The 12,816-nt window shown below is 31.8% G+C and overlaps 1 protein-coding gene across 3 annotated transcripts in view; it reads left to right on the forward strand.

The window, feature by feature from the left end:
• LOC111700812 (voltage-dependent L-type calcium channel subunit beta-3) overlaps positions 1-12,816 on the forward strand; it is a 31,853-nt gene that overhangs the window by 4,520 nt on the left and 14,517 nt on the right. For 2 of the 3 annotated variants that reach the window (XR_002765055.1, XM_023471854.1), the window contains exon 1: positions 913-1,226. The exons of the other annotated variant lie outside the window; for it this stretch is intronic. The gene's annotated coding sequence lies outside the window, so the exon portion shown is untranslated. Of the gene's footprint in view, positions 1-912; positions 1,227-12,816 lie in introns of those variants that run through there. 3 annotated transcript variants of the gene reach the window in all.

Here is a 12,816-nt window from a genome sequence, read left to right on the forward strand (position 1 = left end):
TTAATATAAAAGAAGATCTCTTAATGCAATCTTGACAAAAATTTGAACCATTGCGACATGTTCTTTGATTCAGAAAAAAAAACGAGTTAAAGTTCATATTTGAAATTTATTCTTTAACAGCTTCTTTCTTATATTTTGTACGAGTAATCTTTTAATCTTTTAAATTAATTGTTTTTAATGAACAGAAGCCTAGAGCCAAGAAACCATTATGCAACCAGAAATTTTACAATAATTTCCATGTAAAATTGAAATCTTATATATACATATCTATATATAAATTTGGCTTGTCTGTCTGTTTGTTTGTATCCAATAAACGTCAAAACGGCTGAACCGATCGGGCCCAATCAGGCATTAACTCTTCTTATTAAATAGTTATTGAAAAGAATAAAATGTTTTGAATTTCTAATATTCCACAGGGATAAATTAGATTATCTTGTCTGTAAAATCAAAACTTGAGGATCTACGAGGTCACAAAGTCGTAACAGTAATTTCGCAAAAATTTGACCATATTTCCTTCTGTCTAGTTCAGTGTGACGGATAAATCTATACTAACAAATTTTGAATACAAAATTCATGGTTTTTATCATAGGAAAATAGAAAAATATTTAGAAAGCGTAAATATATGAATTTAAATTTCAACAGTTAAAGAAAACCAAACTTCGAGTTTATCGCAAATCATATGTGGCAAAATGTTAAACTTTAAATTGTTTAATGCGGATGGGTTTAGCGCTAGGAGCGACGAGAATCTGCAGAATTATTAAATATTCTGTATATAAGTTTACTCTTGTATATTATTGAAGTGCTAGTGGTAGAAACGCTGCGACAAACTGCGGTATTATTCAGCGGAGGAAGACGGGGCAGAGGACCCAGAGACTCCGTCCTACCAGACAACCCGTCAGTGTTCAGAGGGGACCTGGAGTGAGAGGAGAAGGTGGATACCCGTCCTTGTCATCTTTTCAAAAAATAATGTGAATTTTATTCCTTAAAAACTTTGAAGAGCGGAGATAGAATTAAAGTCCGAATAAGACAGAGGCTCTATGCCTACAAATGGTATTGACTGAGGAAATGGAAAGAAACTGAAGAGTAAGCCGTCCCACGTATAAATGAGTATGCATTTTTAATGCAGTGTTGGGTTTATATACATTAAACAGTTTAGTTATTCATGTTCGTGAGTGTCTGTGGATTTCTCAACTCCGATCCTTGTTGAGAGCTCAACCTGAAGATAGGTGAAGATATTTTTAACTCCGTGAGTCCTTGTATTCTGGTCGGAGTGCAGGCTCAGGTTTAACAAATTTCAAATTCTCTAGAAGTTCCCAATATCACATTTATCATTACTTCTTTCTCTACTATAATCCTACATGCTTAAACATCTTATTTTTGAACTTAAGTTAGATAAGGTTTGTAGGAGAATATTTAACCTCCCCTCCCCTCCCCTCCCCTCCCCTTACCTCCCTCCCCTTCACTTCCTTCTAAGAATACAAAGTTTGTCAATGCAGTATTCATTAACTAATTAACCAATTCTAACCCGGACAAATTAAATACTGAAGCAGGGTTAATAGTTAAATTCTTTCTTTAATGGCAGCATAGAATTCAACAATAAACAGAAATACAATTTAGAAATTTCCTAGAATACGGTTCAGCTTTCCGGGATACAAAGAATACAGATTTCATTGAATACAGGTTTAGTTTGCCAGGATACATTGAATACAGGTTTAGCTTGCCAGGAATAAATTAAATACAGGTTTAGTTTGCCAGGATACATTGAATACAGGTTTAGCTTGCCAGGAATAAATTAAATACAGGTTTAGTTTGCCAGGATACATTGAATACAGGTTTAGCTTGCCAGGAATAAATTAAATACAGGTTTAGTTTGCCAGGATACATTGAATACAGGTTTAGTTTGCCAGGATACAATGAATACAGAGGCAGAATTTAAATAATTTGAGCCGCGGCTCAAATATTTAATATATAATATCTAATGTTTCAAGATTCAGGCCGGCGCTCAATTGAAACCGGTTTTTGGCGGATTAGAGACGCGGCTCAAATTCATTAAATTCGGACTCAGGTTTAGTTTGCCAGGATACATTGTATACACTATACAGGTCTAGTTTGCCAGTATAAAGAGAATACAGGTTTAGTTTGCCAGAGGTCGAATTTAAAGAATTTAAACCGCGTCGCTGATCCACCAAAAACCGGTTCCGATTTCGAGCGCCGGCTCAAATCTCGAAGCACTAAATACAATTTCAAGTGGAACCAACCATGTTTGAACCGCGGCTCAAATTCTTTAAATTCGGCCTCAGGATACAAAGAATACATGTTTAGTTTGCCAGGATACGTTAAATATAGCTTAAATTTTATTTTTTGCTCAAATTATCGCTTTAGAATTAGACACCGTACCATAAGTTGTGATAACTGAGTTAAGTTTTGTAAAAGTGTATTCACTCTGCACCCTTATAATTAGATATATTTTTCCGCATTCATTATAGGCTTGGGGGGAATGCTGATAGAATAAACTGCCCGCATTATACATATCAAGATGGGGGTCATGATCAGTCTTTTGTCAAAGTTTTTTACATTTATTTTAAATGTGTGGTACAAGAAATAATCATTAATGCATAGATATAATGGATCATAGTTTTCACTAGAGTGGAGCACCAAATAGTAACAACTTTAAAAACTAAAGCTAAAGTAAGTTACAAGGTATAAGGCTACGACGTTGTATCGACACTTTAAAATGATGCAACTTTTCATCTATAGCAGTCTGATTCTTTGCGACTGCAAATTTTTGGCAATTTTGAAACTTCTTCTGAACACCTCCTACAAGTTGCTAAATTAGTTGGTTTATGATTTGCGGACATGCTGCTCCCTTCTTGCAGTTTTAGTTTACAATTTAATCAGCTAGGCCAGGAAATAATTGTACCGACTTTATGTGCCGATGGCGAAGTTTTCGGGTAAATAATTCTGGGTTTTATATGTTCGCCATCGGTTTGTCAGAGACTAAATGTTTGCAGGGAGGACCGTTGCACTATACAAGAGTCAAGATTGTATATATATGGTTAGATACTCTGGATGCGCTCCAATGTAGAAAATGTCGTCTTAATGCAATGGAGACTATAAATCCTTTATGACGTCACTGATACTTAACTAACAATCATCACATTTAACAAATATTGATTATGCTAACAAGTTTGAAGTTAAAAATGGAATTATCCTTGAAGATTTCAGTTTTTGAGTTCGTTTATATTTATTGAGTCGCAAAATTTATTATTCTTTAAAATAAGCAGGGACGTCATGTGTGGATCTAGAGTGTTCATTGCTTTAATAGTCGTCCTTATTATACAATTCCTTGACCATAGCATGATTTAATAAAAAATATCTTTCAAGTATTTATTCCCTTACTTTGATTAACTCTTTAAAATAGAATTATGTTACAAAATTAGCGTAACAAGATAAACATGTGTATTTTGTATTTAGCTTAATTACGTTAGTTTCCTCTGAAAGGCATGTTATGTGGTAATTAATGTAGTAAGACAATAACAAACCTAAGTAAAGATATGTTAGAAATTACAAAGTTCTGAACAACAGAAGAAAACTTTTACAAATAAATTCTTTGTTTTCTCTTTGTTTTGGACGTGAGAAATTATCATGTCTGGTCCTGGAAACTTTTAATTTCTAGAATTGAAGAAAATGGGGGTCAATGTCTTATATTCATTCTAAAAAGAAACTAAAGGGATAGGTATCCGGGTTTCTCTTAGATTACTCAGCAAACAAAACAAAATTATTTTTTCTTAAATATAATTTTGTTTTGTTTGCTGAGATTTGGAAAACTGTTTTTCATACCTTTTTTGCTTAATATCTTTCAATTTCTATTCTTGAAACTTAGGAGACTTAAAATGTATGTATGCAGTGTTGTGGACAAAATTTTAAGGATTCATTTGAGACATATATGCATTGTACATTGTAAAACAACCTTGCAGTGATTAAAAACTATTTTTTGTTTCTTCAAAATAAAAAACAATGCATTCACAAGAAGTACATTTTTTATGTTTCAAGGGTATCAGTCTTTTTATAAGTTTTTCAAATTTATATAAAATCTCCATGAGAAACTTATTATGTTTTTATAGTTAATTATATTAGTCCTTTTATTTCTCCAATATATTGTTCACGGGGTTAGTTAGTCTGAAGACTGTGGGAGCTTTTATTGATAAATAAACCCGATACTAGGAGTTATACTTCCTTTATGATATTATTAACAATTTCTTAACCCTACATCATAGAAGAGACTGGACTATTAGAAAAAAAACACTTTAGAAAAGAATGTTAAGAAAAATTGTTGAGAAAATGAAGTCTATTTTTTCATGAATGAATAAAAAACATTCTCATATTTGATCAAATGTCAGTCAAAGGTATTCGTCGGAACTGAAATTTTAAATAAGGGCAAACCAGTTATGTATCTAAGAAATATCTAATTTTTCATTAGATTTTTAACTCAAACATATTAGGTTATCACTTTCAACTATAACTCCCCTTATACTTAGGGTAAATATCAAGGTTTCAATTAACATTCATAAATTGTATTTAATACACCAATAACGTTACGTCTTTCCCATACTGAGAAACATTAATAAACATTAATAGACTTTCCAGGCCCCAGTTTGCTTAGTATTTGCTAAACAAACCATTTAATAACATTCATGTGAAAAAATGTTAAATTTATTCATTTTAAAGTTTAAAATTTTTTACAAAAACGAACTTTTTTATTATATATACTGGCTTAAAAACGAATATTGTTATTATATTTAAATCTTTCAGATATGTCATTAAAAACTAACAAGTGTTTGTTTTTATTTGGCATTACTAAAAGTACAGAAAACATATATCTTACTTCTTTCATTTTAAATTTATTATGCGAATCAAATAAATATTTAAGAGTTAATAAAAAGGAATTAAAGAACTATACATTTTGTACAATATTGATATTATCCATAAATCAAATTATATTGTGCATCAGGAAAAGTTGTGTCGAATTTTGAAATATTTCAAATCTGTAATATTTGTTTAATATTTGTGTGCAAAGGGTTTACAACAAAGCATTAGACTTTATTGACGACCTAATATACCATTAAAATACCACGCACAAGAAGGTTGAATTTTGTCTCCTTTCTTTCAAGGATTGTAGGCATAATTTTTAATGATTTTTTACCCAAAAAAAAACTGTCTATGGAGGTTTCAGGCCCCAATGGTGCTGAGCCCCCTCCCCTTAAAGAAAAAAGTTTTTAGCCCCCCCTCTCCCCTGAAAAAATCCCTGCATACGCCCCTAACTTTTTGAAATTGTTATTTTTTCTAAAAGATTATAAAATATTAATATTTTCTTTGTTCCAATAAAGAGAATAAAATTAAATCCCTCTTTTCAGATTACTTAAAGTTTAATTTCTAAAAGATTTAAAGTTTAATGGTAACAGTATAAGATTCTGTTATCTTCACAACAATTTGAAAATATGATTTCAACTATTACTGTTTTCAAATCTCGTTTGGCGCAAGACAATTTAATCGGTTTACAATCAGAATAATATTTGATATTATCAGAATTTTCAGAATCGATTTATCAAATTTTACGGAGGGGGGGGGGGGGATAATTTAAGCCAAATGGAACTGAGTTTTTGCCACAGACTCTTATTTTCTAATCCCTATATCTCTGCAATCTGATAGTTTAAACCATTTGTATTTCAAACTTAAACTATTCTTCTAACAGAATTTATAGTTTGAAAGGTCTACAGCATCGGGATGAAAAGATACAAGGATTTGTGACAAATGGAATATTCCTACAGCATATATTTTTGTAACTTTTTGTCAAAACCTCGAAAATTTCTCCTTAAAACATCAAAATATTTTTGTTATCCATTTGAAAAATCGAAAGTTTCAACTGTCATTTTTCCAATTAAACGTTTTAAGAAATTAAAGCAATTACACCTTTTCCTCCTTATTTCAATTAAAGCTTTTTTTCTGTATTAAACAAAATCTTAAAATTAAAATAACTTACAAATCCGTTTTATCTGGGTTATCACACTTTCTTCGTTTTTAGACCAGAAAATATTACTTTCAATAGATTCGGGAATTTTTCAATTATCGACTAAAATAAAATATGTGAACCTATTCTTTCAGAAATTGACCTAAATGGTTTACAATACATCATCCCCCCTTTCCTTCCTTATCCTTCTCATGAAAAATCTGAGGGCGTAGTGCACATATATATAAGAGAAGGAATTGTTCTGGAATGAGAGAATGTCAGAATTAAGAATGACTGCAGAGATACTGTTTCCATGAGAACCTGGAGATAAAAATATATTTATTGGAGAACATATTCTCTCAAACCTTGAACAGACAGATTTCATACAGATCCTCTCAAATATATAGAAACATTTGTCACCACACACAAAGTTAAAAAATGTTTCTTTACAATTCTAGACTCACATTCAGTAGAAACTTTGTAAATCTACAAACTTTTGCTGGTCAAAGCTTATCTTAGAATTTACAGAACTAAATTTATGAGATTATATAGTTAATGGAAGAGGAAAGGGGAAGGGGGTGCCATTGTGTCAAGATTTATGATTTTTATGGCTCATATCCTAAATACTCCTTGATACCTGGAATTATCTATCCTATCCTAAGTACTCCTTGATACCTGGAATTATCTATCCTATTCTAAGTACTCCTTGATACCTGGAATTATCTTTCCTACCCTGTCTTATGTACTCCTTGGTACCTGGAATTTTATATCCTATCCTTTGCACTCCTTGATACCTGGAATTATCTATCATATCCTGTCCGTTATACTCCTTGATACCTAGAATTATCTATCCTATCTTATAAACTCCTTGATACCTAGAATTATCTATCCTATCCTATCTTATAAACTCCTTGATACCTGGAATTATCTATCCTGTCCTATATACTCCTTGATACCTGGAATTATCTATCCTATCCTATATACTCCTTGATACCTGGAATTATCTATCCTGTTCTATATACTCCTTGATACCTGGAATTATCTTTCCATTCCTATTTACTCCTTGACACCTGGAATTATCTTTCCTGTCCTATATACTCCTTGATACCTGGAATTATATATCCTATTCCATATCCTCCTTGTTACCTGGAATTATCTATCCTATCCTATATTCTCCTTGATACCTGGGATTATCTATCCTATCCTATATCCTCCTTGATACCTGGAATTATCTATCCTATCCTATATACTCCTTGATACCTAGAATTATCTATCCTGTTCTATATACTCGTTGATACCTGGAATTATCTTTCCTGTCCTATATACTCCTTGATACCTGGAATTATCTTTCCTGTCCTATATACTCCTTGATACCTGGAATTATCTATCCTATCCTATATCCTCCTTGTTACCTGGAATTATCTATCCTATCCTATATTCTCCTTGATACCTGGAATTATCTATTCTATCCTATATCCTCCTTGTTACCTGGAATTATCTATCCTATCCTATATTCTCCTTGATACCTGGAATTATCTATCCTATCCTATATCCTCTTTGATGCCTGGAATTATCTATCCTGTTCTATATACTCCTTGATACCTGGAATTATCTTTCCTGTCCTATATACTCCTTGATACCTGGAATTATCTATACTATCCTATAAACTCCTTGATACCTGGAATTATCTTTTTTAAGATTTAGATATTTATTATCTTCGTATCGAGATTATTCAAATTACCTGGAATTATCTATCCTATCCAATATTCTCCTTGATACCTTGAATTATTTATTTTATCCTATATCCTCCTTGATACCTGGAATTATCTATCCTATCTTATATACTCTATATCTAACCCATATCCTCCCTGAAGTGAATATGCGAGGATTAGAAACCACTAAGTTTAGTTTAGACTGAACAACAATATAATACAACTATACCCTAACACACAAATTCAAATTTTATCTTCAAAAGTACTTCTAGCTATATAAGATGGACCGCCTTTAAGAGATATAGTTTATTTTAATATATATTTCCTTAATCTTATATTAGATTTCAAATTTAAGACAGATGGATATAAACCCAAAAACCAAAATTTAATTTTTGGTGATTTCTGAAAAACAAAAACAAAATAGTGATGATTAAGTTAAAAAATCTGCATAAATGATTTTTGCATTTTCTCGTTTAGAGTAGACAAAATAAGAATATATGGGTTCAGGAATATGTATATATATTCTGATCAGGCTAATAAGAAAGTGTTTTTTTTTGACAACATTTTGTCTTCTAATTTCAGGGATCTCTGAGCTAAAATGTATTAGATCTGTTAAAAAGTTAGGTTAGTTAAAAAAATGGATAATTTCAAATGACCTTCATGGCAAAGATGACAATGCCCGATTTACAATTGGACCCTTATATATCAATTTTTGTAATTTTAAAAACTAACTATTTTGAATTGTGGATTCTTTACAAAAGTGACTTGCAAATTTCTACTACAGAAAAACATTATTAGAATTAGATATTTTTAAACGACTTCCACATGACCGGAGAAAGGTTTCAAGGGTACCTTAATGAATCGAGCATTGCTTTGCACGGAGGGTCACTTGAAATTACGTTACAGCCCCTTTAAGACTCGTTATCTATATATAAAGTCTTATTAAAATTAAAAAATAATCGCAAATTTTATGAACGATAAATAGCATTCATGTATGAGCATTCATGTATGATAATTAGTACAAATACTGAGGAAAATGTAAAAACGGATCTTCACTAAGTTAAAATATTATTAGATTGGTTTGACTTGAACTTGTCCTTGACTCCTTGAGTAAAATTTACAACTAGAGTTTAAATTTAGTTCGCTTTCTTCATCAAATCATGGGGGAGAGTGGAGTCATGGGCGTACTCTGGAATTTCTCCGGGGGATCTTAATCTTTCCAGGGCGGCTAAGGGCCCGTTGGGGCCCCAAAACCCCTGAAACACATAGATTTTAATGATTCAGAAGGGGGCTGAGACCCCATAGCCCCCCCCTGAATACTGCTCTTTGGTGGAGTGTAGACCTGAATAATGTAAAAAGTTCAAACCAGAAAATTTTCAAATATTCGATATATGTGTGCAGCCAATGGTTTACAAGAATATTTTCAAATATTCGATATATGTGTGCAGCCAATGGTTTACAAGAATATTTTCAAATATTCGATATATGTGTGCAGCCAATGGTTTACAAGAATATTTTCAAATATTCGATAAATGTGTGCAGCCAATGGTTTACAAGAATATTTTCAAATATTCGATAAATGTGTGCAGCCAATGGTTTACAAGAAAACATTTTCTCAATATCAAGTGGGTTAATATTAGGATAGGATTTCAAGTTCCAAAAATACACGTATAACCAAAGTTCGGTAATAAAAACACAACTTTTATTTTTCAAACCGAATAGATGTTAAAATCTTGTGTGAAAGTAAAGTTTTAATTTTATAAAATCCACGTGGTACGCAAATTAACAGAAATCAATTTCTTTTCTTTCCAAACTAGATATACCAGAATAGTACCACACTAGATATACCAGAATAGTACCACACTAGATATACCAGAATAGTACCACACTAGATATACCAGATACCAGAATAGTACCACACTAGATATACCAGAATAGTACCACACTAGAATACCAGAATAGTACCACACTAGATATACCAGAATAGTGCCACACTAGATATACCAGAATAGTACCACACTAGATATACCAGAATAGTGCCACACTAGATATACCAGAATCCTAATTGACCCTCTCTTTACATAGATAGCATCTAATACTTAGACATGAGGAAAAGTTTAGATTTACGCGAAATTACTGGTAAGACTTTGTGATATCATGCTGCTCTAGTTTTGCCCAAGTATGAAATAAACAAATTTATTTGGTTACATAATACAAAATCAAGACATTCTTACAAGTAGAGTTATAATTGACAACATGTAAAATGCCAATCATAGGAATTGGGTTTTTCTCACAAACTTAAATGTTCTATCCCTATTCCCTATATCTTTGCAACTTGATGATGTAATCATTAGATCATTTTATCTAACAGAATTTAAAGTTTGAAATAGCCAGGGTCTACGACATTGGGTTACAAAGATAAAGAGATTAGAAATTAGAGTTAGAGGCAAAGAATTCCTTTAAATATTTATTTTATTCTCTAATACACCAATACAATGTCAATGACAATACATCTGAAGCTTATTCACTTATCAAAATCTCAACTGAAACAGGAATACAAAAGTATAATACCTGATAGTATACAAGCCAAGCTCAATGATACTGGTTTTTTACTCGGCCGGCTGTGGAAGATTCCACCTGATGGGGCTTTAAGGCTTTCAACTCTCCATTTTGCATAAGCGGGGCAGTTATGGCTTTCCTTATTTCCGCTTATGCTGGTAAGACGTTAACACAAAGGAAAGCAGGCATCTTCTACTGGAATCGCTCATAACTTTCCTCCTCCAAACTTCCTTATCTCTTTCCTACCTGCTGCACAACTTGATGTCACAAGACCTAATTGGAGAGGCCTCAAAACTTAGAAACAAGAAACAAGAAAAAAGAAAATTGAACATGAAAAATGGAAAGATAACTCTCTGATGATAAGCTTTACACTATCAATTTATTCTGTTAGCGAATGGAGACAACATTGGAGATGGGGCTGGGAGATGTCAACCCCCCCCCCGCCTCCATTTCACCCTGATAGAAAATACACCAGTTTGTGTTATTTGTAGCTGAATCAGTTCTAATTTAGTTGCTGACACATATAATGAGTGTAATGTAGAAAAATTAGAACCTTGTTCTAAAGCTTGGCAAGGATGTTTCAAATTTTCATTTTTTCAAAATTAGCTGAAATATGATTGAAAGATGTACACAAACAAGAAGAAAATGAAGAACAAGAAATATGGAAATGTCAAAATATTTACATCTGCTATAACATAACTTTTTAAATAATATTGTTAAAAATTCAAAATCAAAATAAATATGTAAAAAACATAAAATATAGGTCAAACCCTTTAATATTCTATGGTTGGAACTTCTCATAAAAATAAGCAAATAGATTTGGAAACTTTTGAATGGACCAAAGCTTTTCAATTCAAGGGCTGAGCCCACAAGGAATTTTGAAACTCCTCCGAAATTCTTTTGAAACTCTTCCGAAACATTTTGTTTCTCATTAGGATTAGACACAGTCAAATGAATGGTTTAAATTAGCCCTCTTCTTGAGACCAAAAAACGAGAAAGCTGAGTTAGTTAATCCTGTCCTGTTCATAAGATCCCAACTCAGTATAAAACTTTTAATACCTTGGACTGCATAAAACTAAAACTTGTGAACATATGGTAAATATTTAACACTCTTAATTTGTTTCTGTGGTTAAAAATCTTAAGTATTTTGAACATGTCACACAAGTATAATCTTCAAATAAATTAGAGCATACTGAATTCTCAAACTAATTAAAATCACACTTTTTTATTACAACTACATACACTTTATATACATAATCGTTCCAAATCAAAACGACAGAAACCTTAAGGAATAAACTAATTTCACGTTCCAATTTCAAAGTTGTTTTACTAAATCAAGACTAAAACAACACATTTAAGCTTGTAATCAACTCATAAAAAATATTACAAAACTTAACTTCCAATTTCAGCAAACGGATTGTGCACATTGCGCAACCTAATAATTTAAATCCCGATCTATGTGAATTTACTGTTGAATTTTGAAATTAGAATGACGTTAAAAATGAGCGTAAAACTAAAACTCTAAATCAAACCAACACCAATACTGAATATATATCTGGATTGATTTGCCGCAAACGTAATTTGATATAAATGAGATTATCCACCACTGCTCTTCCTGTCAGTTTCCTGTCAAATCCTTTTAGTTTAATTACTCAACCACCTACTCTCCTAGCTGCGTTACATAAAGCAAAACTTATTACGACAAAGACTGCGTCATTAAAGGGACTGTAAACGTAATTTCAAGTGACCATCCATTCAAAGATTCCGATTCACAACGGTACCCTTAAACCTATAATCTGATCAAAAATGTAGAAGATAGTTTTTCTGACTCAAAAGCATTTAATTCCTATAATTTCTCCATTGCTTTTCATAAGCAAGAAATGGGCAAGTCCCTTCGCAGAGAACCAGTAAAAGAAAATAAACAGTTTAAAGAAACAAAGACATTGATATCTAATTCATACTTGTTAAAATTGTTAAAAACGACTTATACCGTAGAACGTAGCGTCCATACAAATTAAGAAAGTTGCAACATTCAACTCAGATCGTAAAAAATCAATTTAATTCCAAGCAAATCATTTAGATGTTAAAACCAATAATCATTGATTATTTTTCGATGCATTCCTATATAGTTGATATTTCATAATATTTTGAAAACATTTATGCCTGTTTCGAGGATTATTGATAATGAAGACGACATTTTCATATTTTCCAAGAATGTTCTAAAATTCAGTGCCAGCGAAATATTATTAAAAAAAATAAAATTTAGATATAAGCACTCATTTTTCGCCGTAAGTCTAAACCCCCCTTTTTTTTGCGAACACTCCTTTTAATCCAACAATTTTTTCATGGGTACCTTCCATTTATTCAGTGTAACGTATGAATAATTAAAAAGACTGACTTTTTAACATGCTTTGTAAAAATTGTTTCAATTGTGGTTTCTCTGTATTAGTGATTTGTACATTTCTGTCGCATATTAACAATTGAGAAAAACGTCCTAAGCTAGGAACTTGAGAATGGTGGATATCGGGATTACTGCTT

This window comes from Eurytemora carolleeae, unplaced genomic scaffold (assembly GCF_000591075.1).
Source record: "Eurytemora carolleeae unplaced genomic scaffold, Eaff_2.0 scaffold398, whole genome shotgun sequence".
Taxonomy (NCBI): domain Eukaryota; kingdom Metazoa; phylum Arthropoda; class Copepoda; order Calanoida; family Temoridae; genus Eurytemora; species Eurytemora carolleeae.